This window comes from Triturus cristatus, chromosome 4_2 (assembly GCF_964204655.1).
Source record: "Triturus cristatus chromosome 4_2, aTriCri1.1, whole genome shotgun sequence".
Taxonomy (NCBI): domain Eukaryota; kingdom Metazoa; phylum Chordata; class Amphibia; order Caudata; family Salamandridae; genus Triturus; species Triturus cristatus.
The window spans coordinates 336,898,543-336,912,410 of record NC_140586.1 but is presented as its reverse complement, the minus strand read 5'-3'; the positions used below and the strand labels follow the sequence as shown (position 1 = coordinate 336,912,410).

The 13,868-nt window shown below is 43.1% G+C and overlaps 1 protein-coding gene across 1 annotated transcript in view; it reads right to left on the bottom strand.

The window, feature by feature from the left end:
• Positions 1 to 13,868, bottom strand: part of LOC146833833 (uncharacterized) — a 338,179-nt gene that overhangs the window by 250,269 nt on the left and 74,042 nt on the right. The gene's annotated exons all lie outside the window — the stretch shown is intronic.

The following is a 13,868-nucleotide window of genomic DNA, read 5'->3' as shown; positions in this document are numbered from 1 at the left end:
CTGGGACAGGTGGTGGTTAGGAGTACTCTTCTATCCTTCCTGCCACTTCTGCTAGGAAAATGTGCTGGATTTGAAATTCAGATTCTGAAGTCAATGTCATTCGGACTTTTTCTTCACTAGACATCGTCCTCAAATTTCATTTGCTTCAGAATTCTTCCCTGTACTCTAATAGAATTCGCAGAGGACGTTTTCAAAACGCTATTTATTTATTTATTTATTTTTGCGGCATGAACCTATTCTAGGTTCACATGGTGTACATTATTCGGCCACCTAGTTTTTGGTTCCAGGAATATTTTCAACAATGAAATAAAAGTTTAGATTTATGTGTCGATCATAGACTCAGGCAGTAGACTTCATGTAGAATATAATCCTACTGTGACCAAGTACAAGGCCACCATCTTGGTGAAAACATGTTTGTGTTCCAGACAGCGCTGCTTTACTAGAGTGCATCTTTTGAATCCTGTGTACGAGGTTGCTAGAATGCAAAACGCCTTCTAATTTACCTCATGCTTTTTCTCTGTTTTTCTCTTGCTTCTCCCAGTCGGTTTACTTTGTTTTTTTTCTCCATTCTTGTAATTTGATTTGCCTAAAAAAACTCCAGTCTTAGCCATGTTAATTTTTTGTGGCGCCTGTATGAAAGGAATTCTTTGCCTTAAGATTTATACAACTTTGAGTTGTTCATTTCTTCGAACTAGGGATCTGATTTTCAAGACGTGCAGCATATGTGTGGCGGAAGGACAGTGGACATGCAACCTGAATGTACCCTCTGACACCCAATGATCCCCTTGATACCTGTCGGTGTCCTGAGAAAGAGGGCAGCATGCCATCTTTATCTAGGTGGGATAAAGTACATTTCTCCACATCCTGCAGAATGGTTTGTAGCTGACCTGTGATAGCTTGGCTGAATCATGTGACTGGCAGTCTATTTAGTTAGATTCATTTGTGCCTTCATTTTAAAGGTCGCTCTGACCGACCAATATCTTGATTTGAAATTGTAACGCTTCCTTTAGAGGTACTTCTTAGTAGCCAGCACAAACATGGCTCTGTAAAACAAGATCAGTAAGCTAATCTTATCTCAACATTTAGTTTTCGATATTCATTCAGGTGAATACATTTTAAGGTGATTTCTTCGAGAAATAACAAGCTTGATTCCAGGAGCACCGTTAATGGTGAAATAAACAAATGGAGCCCATTCAAGAGAGTAGGTCAAATGGATCCTGAGCAGTCTAGTTGAGCATCATAATGCCATCTGCTACCACAAGAAGTTGGAAGCATTTAACCCCATTTTCTATTTGGATAAAGGGTTCCCAGGTTCAAGGCAGTTGCTTCATAGTAAGGTTTTTTTAGTTTTTTTGTAAAAGATGCAGTTTTAAAGAATTGGGAAGGTTCATTATTTTATTACAGCACAAGCTCCACCACCTGGATCATCGTTCCTGTTTCCCATAAGAGAAATACATGGTGGTGGTGTGAACCAGATGTCCTTTTCTTTGGGGTTTGAAAACCGTGTGGTTTATTCCTCTACCCGACCAACATTTTATTCAATTTTATCAGTGCCCTTTTTTAACCTACAAGTTCCCAGACAGAGGAAAATATTTGTTGCAGTTGCCAACTGGGCAGCCATATTTGATATTTGCCTCCTAACAAATCTTTAAAATGCAGATTTTCATATTTTTGACAATCTCTTCTCAGGCACTTTATAGTCCAATCTTAGTGCAGGTTTCCACATGGTCCTAGACTACTGTTGGTTATCCAACCTTCCTATATGTTCTAGAGTGTTTGGTCAGACGTGCCACTAGTGAGATAGCACAAAGGGAAGTGCTGATCTTGACTCTGATTTACGGTTCAGCATAAACATTTGACTTGCCCTATCAAAGGAATCCCTCTCTTTGGATGGTTGCAGTCAGAAAATTCAAGGATAAACAATGAATGTTACAGTTGGTTTAGAGGTGAAACGGGGAGCTCAAGTAAAAACTTTTCCCCAACAATAGGCCCGCTTGAAGGAATGCTATCACCTGTCCACATTTTCTCAAGTAAGTTGTTTTAAATTCCATCAATCACTGCCATGCTCAACAATTTGTTGAAACCTGACCCAAACTACCCTTCTCGAAAAACTGAATGTCTTCACAAAGTTCTCTGCTATTGCAGCAAGATCCTCATACGTAATAGCTCCTGGATGCTATAAAATGAGTCCCTGAAAGGGTCAAGCAGCTTCCTATCTTTTCATTAGACAAAAATGGGCTACACAGTCTTCTGTGGCTTTACAAACTCCTCAAGGGAAAATGTAGGCATAGGGTGACATTACTGATGACCATTTCACTTCTTGTGGCGTTTGATTCGCACCCAGTTTTAACAGCTCATGAAAATGAAATTTGTGATGGGGCCGAATCATCACCAGTTTTTCCATCCTCTTTTCCTCTTAGTGTCTGCCTTCTGTAGGTCTTTTCCTTCTGAAACAAAACATCTTGATCATTTCTTACCTAGACAATTGGGTGATCTGTGCAAATACATCCCAGTAGGCCAGAGAAGGTGTTCAAATTTCAAAATTCAAGAGCTGATAATTTTCATGAATTATGCAGTACCTATACTGCTTACTGAAGAACAGTTTCTTTTTCCTTGTGCATTTTTTATACTTAACAGCTCAAAGTTTACACCTCTTAGGAAATACATTTTTGGCCTTCAACCATTAGAGTGCTTGTCTTTGTGCATTGGATTTGGCATCAGATGCATGTTAGATTTGCATGCTAATTCCCGGACTATGTAAATGAGTTATGTTTAAATTAATTTTATTTTGTGGGCATCCTTGGATCCTGTTAGGGATCTGGCCCCTTCTCTACATGGTCTGAGGTAGAGAATAAGTTCTCAGGGAAGACTTCAGTTGACTGTCTCGTTCCACTTTCTGATCTGTTGCGTCCAAATGGGGCCCTTTCTCTGGGACTGTCGTTCCCCTTCTTTCCTCTGAAGATTTGTCTAGTGTGTAGCAATAGCCTCTTCTTTGTGCTGTCGCAGCATTTGAAACAATCGTTTGATAACAATTTTGTTTTAATTTCTTTACCAGTACAGCAGTGAATAACAGATTTCATTCCATGTTTCACACTGATGGCCATTTACAATATTGTATTCTGCATTTGGGCACATAGCAGTATGTGCTGATGGGACCAAGTTTCCTTCCCTGTTCAGCTTGGGCAGGATTACCACTTGCAACCCTTTCTTCCAAATGATAGTTATCACTTTGTCGTCCACTTTAAAGCATAGGCGTCTGCGAGATACTGCGCTGAATAAAGAGTGGTCCTCGAGCATGAGTTTCCTCTTTAGATTCCGGTGACGCAACCAGCCTCCCTGTGCCTAGGACCTATTAAAAATCATGAGTAATATATAACTCCTGATGCGCTACCTTCTTGAATCCTATGCTTTGCATGAGTTCTGAGATTTGCCCTTGAAGGGGAAGCGTCTGCCTAAAAGTGATGATAAACAATCTGTTGGTGTTAGACGGCTATGGAATGTAAAATCAGTGAAGGAAAAGAAAGTGTTCTGGAATCCGTATCTGCGGGAAAGAAGTTTAAAATATATACTGAAATGCCATGTCACAGATAAGTAATTTGTTTAACTTTTAATTCCCAGTATTCTTCGTCAAGTGGGTCACTCACGTTGAACATCTGTAGTATGCTGTTGATTTCAAGAGTGCTGGCTCTTAGAAATTCTAATGGAATTACCTGGGGATCACTTGTTTTGGGCAGTCATTCCTGTTTGGAAACAAGCTCCAGAATAGAGTAGGCCACTAAGTTTAAATAAAAACCTCCAAGTCAAATTGTATTCTTCAGTGCCCTCATCCCTTTTTCAGTGTACATTTTGACTTTAGTACTTTTTATTCCAAACATAAATCCTTTGAAGATATACTAAGTTACTTTCCATTAACAATGGCTTTCTGGAATGGTCTTCTATAGATTACCGTGATTCCCTCCTTGGAGTGAGTTGGGCCAGCTTCACTTAAGTCTGCTAAATAATACTAAAACCTTACCACTGTTAACTGTTGTTAAATAATGTGGCCTGGTTTTACATGAGAATAAAAATTAGTGGTGTTTGGGTTCTAGTCTTGCTGATTTAATAGGGGTAGTTGAATGAAACTGGCAACATTGGTACGGATATTCTACCAAGCATGTGAACCTGTAGAAAACAGTCCTGATTAGAGAACCACTGATGTTTTATTATTCCTTGGTGCAGAAGCTCAAGTAACTTTTCATGCCCTTATTCAGTCACCTCTTTGTGTTTATATATTTTATGCTATATTTACAGTGTCTGTACACTCCACCTGACTGCTTGGGTGTCCTTTTCTGAACCCATTGTTATCTGACCCTAAATTACATGTGGCAATGCCACTGGTTGTGTGTGAACCCTACACATTTTGTGCTGGAGTGGTGACCATGCAGACATGGGGAGTTTGTTACAGAGTATTCCTGTGCCTTCAGGCCTCCCATAGATACAATAGGTGCTACACATCAGTACTGGAGTCTGTCAAAGGCTGATGACCGCAGAGCCGTGCCTTAAACTAAGTAATGAACAAGACACCACAGCTAATGGACTTGAGCGAAGGCAATACAACTTTTAGCTTCTGCCTCATTTTCTCTAACAATTTGTCTTACTTTTTACAACAATTCAAAATACGTCATTGGGAAAATTCATGTTTAAACCATGCTCTGCTCTCATGTAATGGTTCAATACATTTAGCAGCAGTTTTATGTTTTTTAAAGAATTTGAGGCTTCCGCAGTGACTTTGACTGTTTAATTCAGCTGGTTTTGATTCAGCATCCTTTGTTTTAATAAGTCTCACAGTGGCCAGCTACCTTCCTTGAAGCTTTTATTTTTCCCAGGGCTTTTATTTTTCCCAGGGAGGTGCCTGGGTCAGCATGATGGTGGACATGAGATCTGAATCCCAGCACAAGGTGCTGTGAGCCCATTCTGTGTTCTTGGAATAAATCCCTATGCCTTAACTTGTGGTCGCTGCTGTCAGGGGAGGGGGAGAAGGAAAACACAACACTTGCAGTTTTGTATGTATAAAACAGTATTTCTTATTTATAATAAAGTGAATATTTGTAACCTTATCCTATTATTATTATTATGTCTTTGAAAAAGCTAATCTGTAAAAACAGAAAAATCTTGTATCGGACTGAATCAGTTTTTCAACTGTGATGAAGATCGATGGCTCCTTGGCCGATCCTGGGACCTTCCTTTCAACTGGGATCAAGACTGTTGCGTCACTGCACGTTGAGCAGCAAGGAGCTTGAGGGACCGCTCCCTCAAGCCTTGGAGTGTATGGCACAGCAGTTGACACAGGTCTTTGTGTCGTGGTCGCGCTCCAGGCACCAGAGGCAAACAAGATTGTGGGTCTGTCATTGGCAGGCTGCGCAGGGCTGGAAGCCAGTTTTCCTAGTGGACATCCCTGACACGCCAGGAGAAAGATTTTAAAAACAATTCAACAAAAGTCGAAAAAAAAGATTTTGCAGCATGAATCCTTTTCTGGATTCACATGCAGCGCATTATTCCGCCATTTAGTGGTTAGGTTTGAAACTGTCCTTTTTTTCTCTCCTTTTTTTGGGGGGGGGGTGTTGTCTACCACCATTTGGTGTTGGGTCCATCCCTTGTGTGACGTCAGACAGCACCCTGAAAGTTGCTGTGCGTGGTAGCCATCTTCAGATTCTTTTTTCCACCGTTGGGTCTGGAAGCAGAGGGAGACACTCCGAAGTTTTGGACGAAATCCCTGGAAGACTCAAGGAATTAAAGTGAAAAAACCATTGGTCACCGACTGAAGACACCGGAGAGGGAGAGACCCCTCTGGACACCTTTCCCCGTCGGGCAGGGGCCATGCAAAATACCCTTTTCAAATTTTGCCCAAATTACCACCACAAGTTTGCAAAACGCAATCTACAGGACGTTTGTAACCTCTGCCTGCCGAGGGATCACAAGGGTAAAGACTGCGAGGCCTGCACGTTGTTCGTGACGAAGACGCTCAAGGCACGTCGAAATCAGAGGGAGAACCATTGTGCAGCCATGCTCCAAAGCCAGAAACAACCATCGCTGAGGAACTTGGGCCTCTCAAGCGACAAAGATGACCCAGGAGTGGCCGCAGAAGGTACCTTCGAAACTCTGGTAACCCCCGAACATCACAAAGGGGACGCCAAAGATGAACCAGACTCTCCAGAAGAGGAGGAAGCCTCTGTAAATTTTGAGGAAGAATGGAACGACCTCGACACAGAGTCCAGAAGATGACGTCTTTAGCTATCCCTCGAATGCTTTGCCACCAGACGACATAGCCTTCTACAACAGCCTCATCAAGAGAGCAGGTCTTCTGGGTCCCCATAGAGGAGGAGAAGGGAGACTCCTGATTCCTCCGAGAAACTTTAACACCATCCACCGAGGGGACGCAGTTACTCCCATATACTACCAAGCATTCTGGACCAGGGCAAGGAGGTTGTCAAACAGCCTGCCACAGCAACAGAGGTAACACCAAGGGTTGAGAAAAAATACAATGCCCTCCTCAACAGGTATGGCCAGCAAGAATGGGATGACATCGAAAAACTGATGGACAAGCTCTCAGAAGAGGATAAGAGCAAAATCCATCATACCGGAGGGAAGAAACATAGCGAACACCTGCCTGAAATCAGCTCTAGATGCAGCCGATGCAGACAAATATGCACAGGCACAACGTTAAGGCATGCCTGGCACCAGAAAGTTGAATATCAATAAGGGCTCTGTCTCTGTACAGCTGGGATCTGAACTGTATTAATGGCAGTGATCAAAAAGAAAATGCTCTGTAAATTGTACATTTATTGAACAATAATAAAAACAGATAAACAAAAAAAGGCACGCCTGGCTCTGAATCTCATGCTTTAGCAAGAAGTCCAAACCTCAATAATTTACAAACCCTTCACAGTAGAGGCCCTGTTTGGAAGTGAGGTAGATGAATCCTTTCAACAAATAAAGGAGGACAATGAGACGGCCAGGGCTATGGGAGCCCTGCAACAGAGGGGCACCTTCAAGAGAGTAGAATTTAACCTCTGAAGAACCCCAGGAAGGGCAGTCTTCTCAACAGGTCAACATCATCAAACACAGGGCAGCGGACAGCAATCAAACTAGCAGTCCGGATACCAGGCCTGGCAACAAAACCCAAGGCAGTCATTTCCAGGCTGTGAAAGAGCCAGGGGACAACCCGAGAGAGGGAGATAGAGGAGCAAACTCAGTGACTTGCCCACAACAGAAGACCCCACCACAACACCAGTGGGAGGCAGAATAGCGCACCCCTTACTTTAATGGAAAAACATTACCACAGACAGTTATATTTTAAATGTGGTACGCCACGGCTAGTGTATACAACTAACAATCAAACACCCACCAATAAAGGTGAGGTTCCAAGGAACAGAACACGTATAAGAAAGACAGGTAATAAAGGAACTCCTACAAAAATGAGCAAAATCTCACGCTAAGACCTATCTCAAACCTCAGATTCCTAAAAAAAATTCATTTGCATCCAGCTTTTCAAAATGTCAACACTACAGGAAGTAATTCCACAGCTACAAAATGGAGATTTCACTGCACCAATAGATCTAAAGGATGTCTATCCGCACATCCCCATGAACCAAGCCTCCAAGAAATACCTAGGGTTCTTCCACGAGGACACTCGCTACCAATTCAAGATTCCTGCCCTTTGGGATAAAATCAGCAGCAAGAGTCTTCACAACAGGCCTAGCAGCGGTTGTAGCATCCCTAAGGAGAGGAATCCACATCTATCCCTACTTAGACGACTGGCTGGTGAAGGCAAATTTAAAGCAGAGATGTTACTTTCGTCAGGTGATCACAACACTGCAAAAATTGGGTTTTTCAATAAACCACAAGTCGTCATCAACAAAGCCAGAACAAGAAAAGACCTTCCTAGGAGTAAGATTAGACTCCAAGGTTGCACTTGCGTACCCGACCCAGAAGAGAATACAAGCTATCAGTCAAACTCGCCTCTACGAGAAGGGTCAGTCTCTGACAATGAGGACTGTCATGAAACTCATGGGCGATAGCATCATGCATTCCCCCTCATCACTCATGCACGCCTCCACATGCACCCGCTACAGGAGTGGCTATGAAACATTTGGTCACAAACCACAGGGAGTTGGGAGAATCTAGTGGTTTGAACGGAAAAGGTTCAGATGGATATACAATAGTGGGCATCCATGAACATAACACTAGGCAGACTTTTCAAATCACCAACTCCCTCAGTGACCATCACAACAGATGCATCCCACAAGGGTAGGGGAGCACATTCAGGAAACCTGAGGGTACGGGATCGATTGGAACGATGTAGACTCCATAAAGCACATCAACTTCCTAGAGATGAAGACGGTGTGCCTGGCACTAAAGGCATGCCAAACCCACATAGGAAGGAACAGAGTATTGATCCAGACGGACAATACCATGACGATGTTTTACCTCAACAAACTGGGATGAATGAAATCATTTACCCTAAGCAAGCTAGCTCAGGAAATATGTAAATGGGCCAATACAAGGACAATCAGCCTACAGACAATTCACATGCCAGGAAAGGACAACACCGAAGCGGATCAACTCAGCAGACCGAATAGCAGCTCACACGAATGGGAGATAAAGCAAAGGATCCTGCAATAGGTCTTCAGCCTCTGGGGGACTACAGAAAAAAACATATTCGAAAAAGTGAAGAACAAGAAATGCCAATCCATCGCCTCCAGGTTTCAACACTACTTGTCAAAAGTGAATGCCCTGTCACAAAATTGGTCAGGGATATTTGCATACGCTTTTCTTCCAATTCCACTACTGCAAAGGGTACTGGGGAAAGCCAGACAACCAGGAACAAATCTAATAATCATAGCCCCTCAATGCGCAAGACAAACCTGGTACTCAAGCCTATTCGAACTGTCCAGGAGACAGATGATCAAATTCAAGGCAGATGAGGACCGTCTCACAATGCAAAGGGGTCATGTTTTTCACCAAGAACTGGCGACACTCAGCCTAGCAGCCTGGCGCCTGAATACATAGTTCAGACATTTAAACTTACCACAAAGAACAATGGAAGTACTAAAGGAGGCAAGAAAACAGACTGTAAGGCAATGCTAGGCAGCTACATGTAAACGGTACACCATATGGGGTATAGAAAACAATACCCTACATTTGATTTCCACACAGGAAACAGTGCTCATATATCTTGACACACTTGCTTGACAGTAACATCAACTACTCAAGCCAAAGGTGCACCTGGCAACAATTGTAGCCTACACCAGTGAAGGTTAATGTAAACGTTTCTTCACAGCACCAGTCATCAAAAGATTCCTTTAAGGGTCCAAGAGGATTGCAGCCCCAAGAAAGGCTCCTTTCCCAATGAGGAGCTAGTCCTAACACAACTAATGACAGAACCATTTGAGCCCATGCACAAAGCAGAACTCGGATACATCACTATAAAGACTGCTTTTCTAATAGCTATAACATATCTATGGAGAGTAAGTGAACTACAGGCATTAATGATTACGGAACCATACATGCAAATCCACAAGGTTATCCTAAGGACAAACCCTCCATTCCCACCTAAGGCAGTAAGCAAATTCCACATGAATTAAAGCATAGCAGTCGTCTTCAAAAACCCACATACACGACTACAAAGAAGCCTTGAAACCCTGGACGTAAGAAGGGCTTTACTACACTATCTACAGGAGACAAAACAATTCCGTAAAGGCAATCAATTGTTTGTCTCTCACTCAAAGTCCAACAAGGGAGCACCCGTGACTAAGGGGATAATTGCACATTGGATTGTAGAGACCATTCAAGTATGCTATGCCTCACCTAGAAAGACTCTAAACACACGGTCAGAAGCCCACTCAATTTGCAAAAAAAGGGGCAACCCTGGCCTTCATGGCCAATCTGACAATAGACACTATATTCTGTGGCAACATGGGCATTCCCACACACTTTCACCAAATATTACTGCATGGATTTACAAATGGCTAAGGAAGCTCAAGTGGAGCAAAAGGTACTTCAACACCTGTTTTCAAAGTCTTCCTCCTCTTACCACAACCACCCCAAGGAGGAGGAACCGCTACATAATCTAATGCACAACAATTCCAGAAAAGGATTTATGCTGTAAAACTAAACGGTTACTTACCAGTAGGAGTAGTTTTGCAGCATGAAGAGTTTTCTGGATTTACATGCCATCCACCCACCTCCCCTCAGAGGAGGAATGCAAACAGGTGGGTAAAGAAGAACACTTAAATCAAAGAACTAACATCTAAAAACAACAGGATTTAAGACATACCCTAGAGAAAAAGGGGGGAAAAAATCTGAAGATGGCTACTGTGCACAGGAACTTCTGGTGCGCTGTCTGACATCACAAACTGGATGGACCTAGCACCAAATGGTGGTCGACGCCCCAAACAGAACAACAAAAAAACACCATTCTGGACCCAACAACTAGATGGCTGAATAATGCACAGCATGTGAATCCAGAAAACTCTTCAAGCTGCAAAACTACTCCTACTGGTAAGTAACAATTTCGTTAGTCATAAAAGGACTAGGGGTAGCTCTCTCTCTATCTGCTTTGACAAGCACAAAAAGAAAAGAACTGACAACACACTGGGCTTGTGCCTATATAGGCTCCGCACATGTTAATCCCATGCGGACATCAAGCACAGCAGAACCCACCTACCGGTGCGCAGGAGTACTACTCACAAAATGTTTCTGGATCCACTCTGATGCGTGGGGATAATTCTAAGGTAAGGAATCTGCAGCTGGACGTCTCTTTCCGAATTAAGTACATTTTGCATCCTGGATGGAGGTCGGATTCTCATGCTGTGCATGTTCCTGGTATTTAGTGGTTAAGTTGTGGTTAGGTTGGAAATTCTTAAAGTAGTTGTCTTTGAAATGTTTTTCGATCAAGTTGAATGTCATGCCTGTAGTAAGAAACCTATCCTAGGTTGAGATGTTGCTGTGCCTTTTAGTTTTTCCCCACACTTGGTTTGGTTGCTACTTTGCAGTGCATAAATCTAAATTGACTTTGTAGAAATTGAAAAAAATAAAGGCAGCATAATGATTGCTAAACGTAGCACCTTTTTGTAATTTGCTAATTTAAGTGTAAACTTTTTGCAGATTGTGAGGTACCTTAGACAGGTTTTGAGGGACTTGAAAAAATATTGTTCCTTTGTATAGATCAACATGAAGTTTGCGGTTGCTTTGAGGAGCATAATTGTAATACTTGTGTCAAAATATGGCCCAGAACCCAGAAGTTTGTCATCAGCGAATTCCTAGTCTTAATTACGCAAAAACTCCGAGATTCTGGGGCAAATGAAATACATATTTACCCTTTAATGGTGGAGGTGTCCTAACCGGTCTTTCTAATCAAAACTTGCCCGACATCCAGTTTTGAATCTAGAATAGGATTTGGAGATTTTGTAGGGGACCTATGGTGTTGCCCAATGTAGGTTCCAGGAGTGCCAAATCCATGCCAGATTTTCAGTATAGCCAACTTCTCCATACATTAGTTAATTTAGATTTATTGTTTGTAAATGTATCTTGTGTGGACATCTTCAAACCCACACATGCATCCCACACATCAACCCAAGTTGGTCACATCTTCTCTCCTGAAATTACAGAAGTAGTTATCCCTCTATATAAATGCACTGGACTTAAGGGTGGTCAGGTGTGCTTTAAAGCAGTTTTTTTTGCCTCAGTGGGGCATACATATGTATTAGTTGGCACATGAAACCACAATCATCTTTTCTGTGTTAACTGGGACAGGAGAAGCTAGATTAGAATGAGGGTTGTAACTTAACTGAAAAACAATCCATCCGCATCAGAGCACATTCTAGGCCCAAAACGTTGGTGGACAGGTACTCCAAGCACATATTTTAGTGGCCCACAAAGTGTTTCCAGATTCTCTTTCATGGTGCACCTCACTTCTCAAGAGCTTTAGAACATGGTAGGATTCACATGCTTATATTTTTCCCTGTCACCATGCTGTGAGCCCTCAGTCGTAAACATTGTCAGTGTTTCATAAAACAACATTGATTACTCTGTAGACCACATACAGCCTGTCCGCATCATAGATGAGCAGAACGTAAGCCACCAGGACCGACAGCTCTTCTCCTGACCGAGGCTTCCAGTTAGCAGGGTTTCTAACACAAGTTCAGTGCAACTAAATCCTCTGGTGCTCAGTCTCAGTTTTTGCATTTCAATTGTTATTTTCTGCCTAAATTTCAGGAGGGTTTTTAGGTTGAGCCTACCAGACAGTGCCGCTGCCTGGTGGCAAAAGACTTATTGTAGTCTTACCTAGAACAGAGGGGCATGCAGCTTACCATTGTCTGGCTTTACTGTCACTCATTTGCCTGGTTCTTATTCAGTAGCTTGTCTTGTCCATCTTGTCTGTCCTTAACCTGATGCGTTTTCCAGTTACTTGTGTCCTTCTATTGCTCTCTTTTAGGGAACTATTTCTTTGTTGCATGTGTGCCTGTAGATAGGCATGCTCCTGCCCTCCTTGATTTAGCTTGTCTTCAAGTTATTTATTCTAATACATCTTTTGACCATGGGGTGCCTTGTGACTCTCCCCACCCCCCACTTAATTGGGAATGTGCATGGGTACCAACTCCATTGTTAGATTGTTTTTCTCAGCCATCTGGTTCGGACGTGTACCGATGGGACTCTAAGACTTGATGTGTTCCACTTCTTTCGGCCCATGCCATTCAATATTTGACTTCTGCAAAGTACCAGTCTCTGAACCCGCACCTTTCAAGGGATTTGAGCTCTTTCGTTCTTAGGCTGTGGATAATCTGGAGGCTCAGATGGGGATGGAACTAACTCCTTTCAAGAAATTCTCTCAATGACACCCTAGGTTAGGTTTTGCTGCGTGAATCTTTTCTGGATTCACATTCTGGTCATTATTCTGCCTACTAGTGATGGGGCTGGAATTCTCCTTTAACGTCATAAAAATCTTTGTCCTTCTAATCTTTTTGTTGGTGGGCATCGCCGGACTTCCATTTAGTGCCCACATGTGATGTTGCCATGCTTCTCAAGAAGCTCCCACCTTTGATCGCCATCTTCAGATTCTTTTTTTCCACTGTTGGGTCTGGATGTATGCTGAAGGCGCTTCAACAATTGGAAGAGACAACACCATGAAAAATCCACATAGTCAACCGGAGTGAAGGCTATGTCAGAAGAAGGCACCAGCGAAGACGTTTCCAGCGAAGGGAGCACGCTCCTTGAATCTAGAGAATGCCCATGCAGGGGCATGGTGATGTAGAAAACACATTTCCTGTTCTCTCAGAATTGCCATCACAAGTTACTCCAGAAAGATCAACACCCGGCTGCAGCCTCTGCCTGCCAGTAGACCACCGAAGTGAAGGCTTCAACGTTTGCTTGGTGTTCACCCGAAGATTCTTAGGGTGAAGGCGCAAGGCAGAGAAGAGCCCACCATAACATGGAGGGCCAACATCCACCACCATCTCTGAGACTTGGGCCTCTCATGCTACGAGGAGGAGAACGTCACCGAAGGACCAGGAGAGAGACAGACCAACATTCAGATTGTGTACGTTGACACACAAGGGAGTAAGAAGACCTCTCAAAAGGTAAGAGAACCATTGTCCTTGAAAAACTAAGGAGAGTCCCGAAAATCAGACTCTTAACTCAAAGGGAGTCTTGGGTTCGAAGCACTCGGCAACCGCAGCTGCGCCCAGCGAAAAGAATACCCTTGGATCCTTTGAGATGGACACCGCGTTCGGCGCCGTTAGAGACACATTATGTCTACCATCCGGCTCCGCTCCTTCCTCCTGTTTACCAGGAATCGGATGACGGGGGCGACTGGGAGTGGTCCGATGACC